This window comes from Stegostoma tigrinum, chromosome 9 (genome assembly GCF_030684315.1).
Source record: "Stegostoma tigrinum isolate sSteTig4 chromosome 9, sSteTig4.hap1, whole genome shotgun sequence".
Lineage (NCBI taxonomy): Eukaryota > Metazoa > Chordata > Chondrichthyes > Orectolobiformes > Stegostomatidae > Stegostoma > Stegostoma tigrinum.
The window spans coordinates 54,946,728-54,958,075 of NC_081362.1; the positions used below are offsets into that span (position 1 = coordinate 54,946,728).

The window sequence follows — 11,348 nt, forward strand, 5'->3', positions numbered from 1 at the left end:
GTCCAGAACGAAATGTCAGTGTTCCTGCTCCTCTGATGCTGCTTGGCCTGCTGTGTTCATCCAGCTTTATACCTTGTCATTTCAGATATTATTTGTTGTTTTGTAAACAAATGATCAAATTAAATCATTATAAAAGAGAAAGTTGATAGTTGACCGAGTAATTTTTTTTTAATTGAGGAGAGCTCATAAGGTAAACAATTAGAAATTATTGTGTTAGGACTTCAATTACTTACACATTAATAATTTTAGGCAACATTGTACAGTGTAGACGATAGCATAAAATAACAAAGGAATATTGCTAAACTAGGTGAATGGGCAAAACTCTGGAAGATGGATTTCAATGTAATCAAATCTGAGTTTGTCTCTGAAACTGAAAAATATTTTCTAGATAGAAATAGCGGATGTCCAAAGAGACTTGGGCTTTCAAGTGCATCAATCTTTTAAATGCCACAAACAAGTGCAAAAAAAATCAAGCAAGGCTGCCGTTTATACCTAAAGGACTGGAGTAAAATATACAGAAGTTATACTAGTTAGACCCCAGTTGGAGTACGGTGAGGAGATCTGGGTACCACACCTTAGAATGGATGTATTATCCTTTCAGGGAGTACAATATAGTTTACAAGAATGATACCTGAACTTCAGGAGTTATGAGGAGAGATTATTCAAATTAGGCCTGATTTCTCTCGAATTAGAAGGTTAAGGGGTGATCTGATCAAAGCCTTAGGTATATTAAATGGAAAAGACAGGATAGATAAGCTGTTACAGAGATAGTAGGAACTGCCAATGCTGGAGAATCTGAGATAACTCGGTATGAAGCTGGATGAACACAGCAGGTCATGTACAAGAGGGTTGCAATGGGAAAGGGATGAACTGAGGTTTTTCTGGAGGGAGGTTCATCCAGCTTCACACCATGTTGTCTCAGATTCTCCAGCATCGGCAGTTCCTACTATCTCTGTAACAATTTCAACCCCACTGCGAAACCTCTTCTAAGGATGCCCACCTTAAAGGAGTTACTCACCTCCCTCCAGGAAAACCTCAGTTCATCCCTGTCCCATTGCAACCCTCTTGTACATTCTGATGCTGCTTGGCCTGCTGTGTTCATCCAGCTTCACATCGTGTTGTCTCAGATTCTCCAGCATCGGCAGTTTGGGGATTCTAGGCTAGTCTATCATTAGCAAATTAGGCCCAGGCCATTCAGCAGAGATCTTAGGAAGCTCTTCTACATACAAAGGGCAGTAAAACTTACAGCTTTGTAGCTCAGTGTTAATTTTACACCGAAAATAGGTAATTTTTTTGTTAAATAAAGATATCTAGGCCAAAGGTGAGCATATGAAATTAGGCCACGGGATGTCTGCTAAGAATATGCAGAATATGAAGATCAATGGATCGAAATGGCGCAATCCCAAGAGTTAAATACATTGATGGTTTTTAATTAGATCCTCAATACTTACAAGTTAATTTCAGATAAATCATTACTCACTGTTACAGCAATTGTAGTCGTGTTTAATGGTTTCTCCAGTTATCCATTATGGTCAAAGTCTGTAGGGAATGCTGTAACAGCTGCCAAAGGCCTTTGAATTCAAGAATTCTGTCCAAACATCTAACTCCTGTTCAGGGGCGCAGTTGTATGCATTCCCATTGGAATTCAGCATGACAGGAGAATAAGCACAGACAACAAGTAGCAGGTCTGAAGAAGGGCCTAGACCCGAAATGTCAGCTTTCCTGCTCCTCTGATATTGCTTGGCCTGCTGTGTTCATCCAGCTCTACACCTTGTTATCTCAGATAGCAGGTCTTGCTGGGAGAGAGGTGAAGGAGGGCGAGAAGGGCTCTCAGCAGAAGACCAGATCACTCAGGATCTTCAAGGAAAAGTGCTACAGCTCAGCAAGGAATGTTGGGTCAGACATTGCCACCTCACTAATGATTTTCTCATTGCAATCTTCCACATGTCACAGCCATAGCTGTAAATGTTCTTCTGTTTGATCCCTTCAGATTGGAGCAGGTGACATTAATAATGTCTCCATGTATGCTATTTACTTCTGCACAGGGAAGTACAGTAACCTCCATCTCCTTGAGGTGTCACCAGACATGATAACCCCATTTTGCTAGGAAGCAAGAGAGAAACCACGGAATTGTAGACCTGTTAGCCTTGCATCAGGTGTGGTGAAAATGCTAGAATCTATAATAGAGGATATGATAAACGTTTGGATAATAATGATCTGTCTTGGCGTAGTTAGCATGGATTAGTGAATGGGAAATTTCTTGACTAACTTGGAGGTTTGTTTTAAAGATATTGCGGGCAGTACTTGAACCCCAGCTGTTTGTGATATTTCTCAGCTCATTATCCACAAATTTCAAAATCACTAAGTGTTGAAGTGTATTTTGAGGTAGATGTAAAGTGGCTTCAGGAGGATTTGGTTATGTGTAGCAAATAGGAAAGAACATGGTAAATGGAATATAATGTGGAAAAATGTGAGATTATCCAATCTGGTAGGAGGAACAGATGTGCAGAGTGTTTCTTAAATGGTAAGAGGTTGGAAAGTTTACCAAAGGCTAATATGCAGATACAGCAAGCAGGATGGCTAATGGAAAATCAGCCTTTATTGCAAGAAGGTTTGAATACAGGAGTATGAAGATGTGCAGATGCTGGTATTGGACTGGGATGTGTAAAGTTGGAAGTCACACAACACCAGCTTATACTCCACTAGGTTTATTTAAAAAATCACATACTGTGCTGTAATGTCAGAGATAATGGGAACTGCAGATGCTGGAGAATTCCAAGATAATAAAATGAGGCTGGATGAACACAGCAGGCCAAGCAGCATCTCAGGAGCACAAAAGCTGACGTTTCGGGCCTAGACCCTTCATCAGAGAGGGGGATGGGGAGAGGGAACTGGAATAAATAGGGAGAGAGGGGGAGGCGGACCGAAGATGGAGAATAAAGAAGATAGGTGGAGAGAGTATAGGTGGGGAGGTAGGGAGGGGATAGGTCAGTCCAGGGAAGATGGACAGGTCAAGGAGGTGGGATGAGGTTAGTAGGTAGATGGGGGTGCGGCTTGGGGTGGGAGGAAGGGATGGGTGAGAGGAAGAACCGGTTAGGGAGGCAGAGACAGGTTGGACTGGTTTTGGGATGCAGTGGGTGGGGGGGAAGAGCTGGGCTGGTTGTGTGGTGCAGTGGGGGGAGGGGACGAACTGGGCTGGTTTAGGGATGCAGTAGGGGAAGGGGAGATTTTGAAACTGGTGAAGTCCACATTGATACCATATGGCTGCAGGGTTCCCAGGCGGAATATGAGTTGCTGTTCCTGCAACCTTCGGGTGGCATCATTGTGGCAGTGCAGGAGGCCCATGATGGACATGTCATCTAGAGAATGGGAGGGGGAGTGGAAATGGTTTGCGACTGGGAGGTGCAGTTGTTTGTTGCGAACTAAGCGGAGGTGTTCTGCAAAGCGGTCCCCAAGCCTCCGCTTGGTTTCCCCAATGTAGAGGTAGCCGCACCGGGTACAGTGGATGCAGTATACCACATTGGCAGATGTGCAGGTGAACCTCTGCTTAATGTGGAATGTCATCTTGGGGCCTGGGATAGGGGTGAGGGAGGAGGTGTGGGGGCAAGTGTAGCATTTCCTGCGGTTGCAGGGGAAGGTGCCGGGTGTGGTGGGGTTGGAGGGCAGTGTGGGACGAACAAGGGAGTCACGGAGAGAGTGGTCTCTCCGGAAAGCAGACAGGGGTGGGGATGGAAAAATGTCTTGGGTGGTGGGGTCGGATAGTAAATGGCGGAAGTGTCGGAGGATGATGCGTTGTATCCGGAGGTTGATAGGGTGGTGTGTGAGAACGAGGGGGATCCTCTTAGGGTGGTTGTGGCGGGGGCGGGGTGTGAGGGATGTGTTGCGGGAAATACGGGAGACGCAGTCAAGGGCGTTCTCGATCACTGTGGGGGGAAAGTTGTGGTCCTTGAAGAACTTGGACATCTGGGATGTGCGGGAGTGGAATGTCTTATCGTGGGAGCAGATGCGGCGGAGGCAGAGGAATTCGGAATAGGGGATGGAATTTTTGCAGGAGGGTGGGTGGGAGGAGGTGTATTCTAGGTAGCTGTGGGAGTCGGTGAACTTGAAATGGACATCAGTTACAAGTTGGTTGCCTGAGATGGAGACTGAGAGTTCCAGGAAGGTGAGGGATGTGCTGGAGATGGCCCAGGTGAACTGAAGGTTGGGGTGGAAGGTGTTGGTGAAGTGGATGAACTGTTCGAGCTCCTCTGGGGAGCAAGAGGCGGCGCCGATACAGTCATCAATGTACCGGAGGAAGAGGTGGGGTTTGGGGCCTGTGTAGGTGCGGAAGAGGGACTGTTCCACGTAACCTACAAAGAGGAAGGCGTAGCTGGGGCCCATGCGGGTGCCCATGGCCATCCCCTTAGTCTGTAGGAAGTGGGAGGAGTCAAAAGAGAAGTTGTTGAGTGTGAGGACGAGTTCAGCTAGGCGGATGAGAGTGTCGGTGGAGGGGGACTGGTCGGGCCTGCGGGACAGGAAGAAGTGGAGGGCCTTGAGGCCATCTCCATGCGGAATGCAGGTGTACAGGGACTGGACGTCCATGGTGAATATGAGGTGTTGGGGGCCAGGGAATTGGAAGTCTTGGAGGAGGTGGAGGGCGTGGGTGGTGTCACGGACTTAGGTGGGGAGTTCCTGGACCAAAGGGGAGAAAATGGAGTCCAGATAGGTGGAGATGAGTTCGGTGGGGCAGGAGCAGGCTGAGACGATAGGTCGACCAGGGCAGGCAGGTTTGTGGATTTTGGGAAGGAGATAGAAACCGGCCGTGCGGGGTTGGGGAACAATGAGGTTGGAGGCTGTGGGTGGGAGGTCCCCTGAGGTGATGAGGTCGTGAATGGTGTTGGAGATGATGGTTTGGTGCTCGGATGTGGGGTCATGATCGAGGGGGCGGTAGGAGGTGGTGTCGGAGAGTTGGCGTCTGGCCTCGGCGATGTAGAGGTCAGTGCGCCATACTACCACTGCGCCACCCTTGTCTGCGGGTTTGATAATGAGGTTGGGGTTGGAGCGGAGGGCTGCCCGTTCTGCGGGGGAGAGATTGGAGTGGGTAAGAGGGTTGGAGAGGTTGAGGCGGTTAATGTCTCGACGGCAGTTGGAGATGAAGAGGTCGAGGGAGGGTAGGAGGCCTGGGGGTGGTGTCCAGGAGGAGGACTGTGCTGTAATGTATTGTCTTTCCCAAACCTAAGACAAGTAGAAGGTTCATATTCCCTGGTCTTCTGCAGATTCTCTCTAAATATTAAATCTAGATAATAGTTAATGTAACATTTTAACCCACACTGTTGAAGTGCAACCACAATGTAACACCTCACAGGTATAGAGTCAGAGTTTTTAACAGCATGGGAAAAAGCCCTTTAGCCCATTGGGTCCATACTAAACATGTGACATTTTAAACTGAGAAGTCAAAAAACAACTGGGGATTGTCTTCTGTTTACAAAAAGCCCGGCGATTTGGGGAGAAAAGCTTTTAAAAGAGAGATAAGAGGTTACTAAAACCAAGTTGCTGAAAAAGCTCAGCAGTTCTGGCAGCATCTGTGAAGGAGAAAACAGAGGAACAGTTCTGAGGTAAGGTCACCGGTCCTGAAACATCAACTCTGTTTTCTCCTTCACAGATGCTGCCAGACCTGCTGAGTTTTTCCAGCAACTTTGTTCTTGATTTACAGCAACTGCAGTTCTTTTGGTTTTTATTAGAGATAACAGCTTGTTTTATTACCTTAATTGCCAGAGAAACAGAAGGAGCTTTGGAAGGGGGCCTGGTGCTGAAGTTTTCTTGGCAACAATGTCTGGACTTTTGATTTCTGTCCTGCCTCAGACTTAATGAATGCTCATTTGTCAAAAGGCTTGCAATGAAGCAATACTATCTATCCCTCAAAAAACAAAGTGTGGGGCTGGATGGACACAGCAGGCCAAGCAGCATCTTAGGGGCTCCTAAGATGCTGCTGGGCCTGCTGTGTTCATCCAGCCCCATACTTTGTTATCTTGGATTCTCCAGCATGTGCAGTTCCCATTATCTCTGATCACTATCTATCTCTCCCTTTCTTTAAACAACAACATAGCCCTTAAAGAAAACTGATCGAAGATCTACCTCAGTGAAGGGTTTTCTGGAAATCTGAAAAATCTCCAAGAGTCAATATCTCCGATCTCCTCATCAACACTGAAAACTGAAGTGTTGACTGAGTTGTGAGACCTTCATCTAACTGATCTGCTACCCAAATTGATGATATTTCAGCACCTTGTAGCTGACAGCAACGCGATTTTGTTGGCAAGAAACCAAAGAGTGACAAAGTCACCTCACTCTATTCTTTTAGTTTGGACTCTTAATCAACAGGATCAACAGGATTGCAGTTCAGAGTTGTGTGTCTCATCCTGTCTGTGTGTGAATGCATTTGCATGTTAGGATTAAGAGTGATATAGTTCAATTCTGCATTGTTTGCAGTTGATAACCAGGTTACCAAATGTTCAAAGCATAAGTTTGTTTCTCACAAACGAGTAATTTTTGAGCTTATTGGATAAACCTGGCGCAAGTCTCTTTTGTTTTGTATTACAGTAATAAAGCAAAACAAATTAGCAATTTCATTAATTAAATAAGTCATTTACGCTTTAGGTACGGCCCATGGAGTAATAAATTCATTGTGCACTCCTCCATCAAATTCATAACACTTCATATTTTGATATTCACCAGTGCATGGTCATATCTGGAGATTACTACCTTTGAGGTCCTGATGTCTTCCTCACCCTTTAAACTATACCTATTTGATGTCATCCTGCTTCCCATCAGTGTTAGTAGTTCTAATACGTACACAAATTCTAGCCATTCACCCCCCTCATTCAGCTTTGGAATAGGAGCACGAGCCGCAGCTGGAGGCATTGCAGTACATCCAGCTCTGGAATTGGAGCACGAGCCGTAGCTGGAGGCATTGCAGTACATTCAGCTCTGGAATTGGAGCACGAGCCGCAGCTGGAGGCATTGCAGTACATTCAGGAAGTCAACAGGTTTGTGGATAGTACTTTTTGGGAAGTGGTCACCTGCAGCTTCAGGAAATGCAGGTAAAGAGGGAATGGCTGGCTGCCAAGCAGAAAAGGTGGCCAGGCAGATGAGATGGTAAATGTCGTCCACGTTGGGAGTAATGACACAGGAAGAAACAGAAATTCAGTCCTAGAAACAGACTTTACAGAATTAGTTAGGAAATTGAAAAGGCAGAAATCATTACAGCCAGGATGGCAGCAGTGTAAGACCCTCCTGCTGGAGTTCCTCGGCTCTGCCTGTTCTGTTACTTTCTCTTCCTACTCTTCGCTCTTTATTTTTTTCTTCTTCTTTCCCCTCATCTCCCCTCAGCACCAGAGGCAAATACTGGCAGGCACCAATTCCAGCAATTCCTTGGAGCAGCAAATCCAGAAGTGCGAGCCCGAGGAACGAGCCAGAACTCTGCTTGAGCTGTATACACTGGAGCAACGTGGGGAATGAGCTAGTATGGCTCGTGTGCTACAAGCCCTGGAACACTGCATGCGCTGTGTGTCCTGCAGCAGCGTCAGGAATGAGCTAATACAGTGAGTGGGCTGCAAGTCCTGGAACACTGCATGGAGAATCCCGAGTCCCGGAGGAGCGTGAGGCAAAGTGAATCTGAATAAAGCGCAATTTACCTTGTTGCTGCTGAGTGCCAGGGAGGAGTGGGCTGGAGTCTGGTGTGATGTGGGACTGTTGTCAGGCTTGGGCCTGGCACTGCAAGCTGTGCTGCTGCTGTTTGGTACTCTTACTGGGCTGTAATGTAAATCCTTACCTTTTAATCCTCTTGTATAACAAAATTAGATTTTATTACTCTAAGATTTGTACCTAGGTACTTGTACAGAGATGGTGCCATTAAAAGGCAGCCATTGTAAAAATTTTTCACTGTACTCCTGTACTTCTGTACTGGTGTGCAAGTGAAAATAAAGGATATTCTATTCTATTCTCTGGAATACTCCCAGTACCACACAATATTGTGTCGGAAGAGAAGGATAACAAATGAACGTGTGGCTGGAGAAATGGTGCAGGATCCCTGAGAAGGAGGGATCTGTACAAGATGGATTGATTAAATCTGAACAGTAATTGACCAATATCTTTGCAAGGAGGTTCGCTGACACTGTTTGGAGGATTTAAGTTGGATCAGCAGAGAGCTGGGATCCTGACAAGTAGTTTAGATCAAAGCAAAGCTGAGATGAAACTACAAGTTAAAATGTTAGCAAGCGAATCTGGAAGGCAGAGGAAATACAGGCTAGACAACAATGAAGTGAGTTTATCAAGGCTAAATGGAATATATGTTAATGCAAAAAAATGAGGAATAAGACAGACGAGCTGAGCATACCGATAGCCAAATAGGAATATGATATCATAGCTATAATCAGGATTTGGCAGAAAGTTGGGCTGATTGGCAACTCAGTATTTCTGGTTTTAGTGTATTCAAATGAAATACAGATGAGAATAGAAGTGGAGAATTGCAATATTGATCAATCAAAGAATCAATTATAGTAATGGAGCAGGATGATATCTGGGAAGGATCATAAAGTAAGAGCATATTGGGAAAAGTGACAAAACGCAAAGGGGGCAAACAAGCTGTCAGAAAGTCACACACAGATAGAGGTCAAATATGTAAACACATTTCTAAGCAGTGTACGAATAAGGCAGTAATATTTGGGAATTTTAAATACCCAAATGATAACTGGGAATATTTTAGTGTGCAAAGTAGGAAGAGAGCAAAATTCTTAAATTGCTTCCAGGAGAGCCCTTTTATTGTAAGGAGAAAGTCCTACAAGAGAAGGAGCATTTCTGGACTCAATATTTAGAAATAATGCCAGGCAGATGGAAGACCTCTCAATAGGCAAGCATTTTAGAGATGGTCAGCATAACTCAGGATGGTTACCAATAGAATAAAGATGGGTCGAAAATATATGTTCTAACCTGTAGAAAGGCTAATTTTACTCAGACAAGATATGATTTGGGTCAAGTGGACTGGGAGCAGCTACTTGCAAATAAATTGTAAAAGCAGTGAGATGCATTCAAACAGGAAACAGTAAAAGAAAAGAGGACACATGTTTCTTTAACGACAGAGGGTGGAGAAAGACAAAGGAACTCTGGATGTTAAGGGAGATAAAGGTTCGAATTTTTAAAAGAAGAGAAGCCCACCACGGATAGAAAGTTTAAAATGACAGAGACTGGACAAGAGTATGAGAAGTACAGGGGAACTTAAAAGGGAAATTATGCAAGTTTAAAAAAAAGTGCATGAGAAGGCATTGGTGGGTAAAATAAAATATAAAGGATGTATTTTTAAACAAATAAAGAGCACAAAATTAACTAGGAAAAGAGTAGGACCCATTAGGGACTATGGAGATAATCTATGCGTGGACCAAGAAAATGTGACCAGAGTCCTCAGTAAATACTTTAACTGCAGTCTTCAAAATAGAGAAGGATGATACAGGTAGGTGACTGAAATATTACAATAAACTAATATAGACACAGAAAGAGGGGATACAACAAGGTTTACCACAGATATGCCTGCAGGCCTGGAATAAGACAATATGGGAAGCCAGGAAGGAGATATCAAGGGCCGTCGCATTAATTTTCAAAACCTCTCTGGTCACAGATAAGGTGCCAAAGAATTAGAGAACAGCACTCACATTATCCATTATTTAAAAAAGGGAACAAGGGATAGACCAGGAAATTGCAAGACAGTTAGTCTAACCTCAGTGGTAGGGAAGTTATTAGAAAGAATGCCCAGGGACAGAATCTATCTACTTGGACAGACTCAGATTAATCAGAGATTGACAGTATGGATTTTTTAAAGGAAGGTCATATTTGACAAATTTGATCAATTTTTTCAAGCAAATAACTAGGAATATTGATGATGGTAATGCAATTATTGTGATCTACATGGTAAGGATTTTGATAAAGTTTCTTATAGTAACAAGTCAAGAAAATAAGAACCCATATAATCTAAGGCAAAGTGACATGTTGGATTCAAAATTCATTGAGAGGCAGGCAGCAGTGAGTGATGGTGGAGGGATATTTCTTTGACTGGAAGTCTGTTTCCAGTGGGGTTCTGTAAGTCTCAGTGCTGGGGCCCTTGCTATTTATGGTATACATTAATAATATGGATTTAAATGTAGGGGATTTGATCAAGAAGTCTGCAGATGGCACGAACATATTCAGGACTGTAAATACAGGATAGCCTCAAACTGCAGCAGGATCACAACAAACTGGTCAGTTGAGCAGAACACTGATAAATGAAATTTAACCTGGAAAAGTGTGAGGTAATGTATTTGGGAAGGGTAACAAGGTAACAGATAAACCATGTCAAACGCTGGAAAGTACTAAAGATCAGAGAGATCTTGGAGACCATATTCACTGATTCCTGAAGGCAGCACGGCAGATAGATAAGGTAGTTGAAAAGGTATATGGGTTTCTGGCCTTTATTACTGCCCATGTCCATGCCAGTATGTTGACTTCTGAATGTCATTCACAGGCCACAGAGGAAATAAAAACTATTGTGAATGCAACAAAACACTGGTCAAACCACAAATCAAGTACTGTGTGCTGTTCTGGTCAGAATATGACACAAAGGATGTGTTTTGCATGAGAAAGGGTGCTGTGAAGATTTATGAGGATGCTAGCTGGGCTACAGGGTCTCAGCTGAAAAAGACTAGATAGGCCGAGATCATTTTCCTGGTGAAGGAGCAGCGCTCAAAAAACTTGCAATTTCAAATAAACCTGTTGGACTATAGCCTGGTTAACAAGGTGTAGAGCGGGATGAACACACCAGGCCAAGCAACATCTTAGGTACCTCTCTGATGAAGGGTCTAGGCCCGAAACGTCAGCTTTTGTGCTCCTAAGATGCTGCTTGGCCTGCTGTGTTCATCCAGCTCCACACTTTGTTATCGTGAATTCTCCAGCATCTGCAGTTCCCATTATCTCCGATACAATTTTAAACCCAGTGCGCAGCCTGGACTATAACCTGGTGTCGTGTGACGTCTAACGTTTTCCTTCCAACAGCGGAGGTTGCCAGGGGACCAGATCGAGGTGTACATAAAGTGGATAGGGAGGCACTCTTTCCATTAGTAGAGGAGGTCAATCATCAGGGCATTGTAAGATGTAGAAAACTAGGCGATGCATTGAGACAAATTCCTCCTATCAGACGGACGCAGGAATCTGGAACACACTGACTGATTAGCCGTTGGCAGGATGGGGATCCGGTTTTCTCCTGTCAGTCTGCGGAGCACCAGTTTCCACTGATTGGCTGCAATGTGATGCCGATTTTCTATTGGATAACCTCTGCGGGTGGCTGATTT

The 11,348-nt window shown here is 44.5% G+C and overlaps 1 protein-coding gene across 1 annotated transcript in view; it reads right to left on the reverse strand.

The window, feature by feature from the left end:
• Positions 1 to 11,117, reverse strand: part of pacc1 (proton activated chloride channel 1) — a 45,211-nt gene extending 34,094 nt beyond the window's left edge. Inside the window, exon 1 of the mRNA XM_048536464.1 lies at positions 11,015 to 11,117. The gene's annotated coding sequence lies outside the window, so the exon portion shown is untranslated. The remainder of the gene's footprint in view (positions 1 to 11,014) is intronic.
• Positions 11,118 to 11,348: the final 231 nt, after the last annotated feature.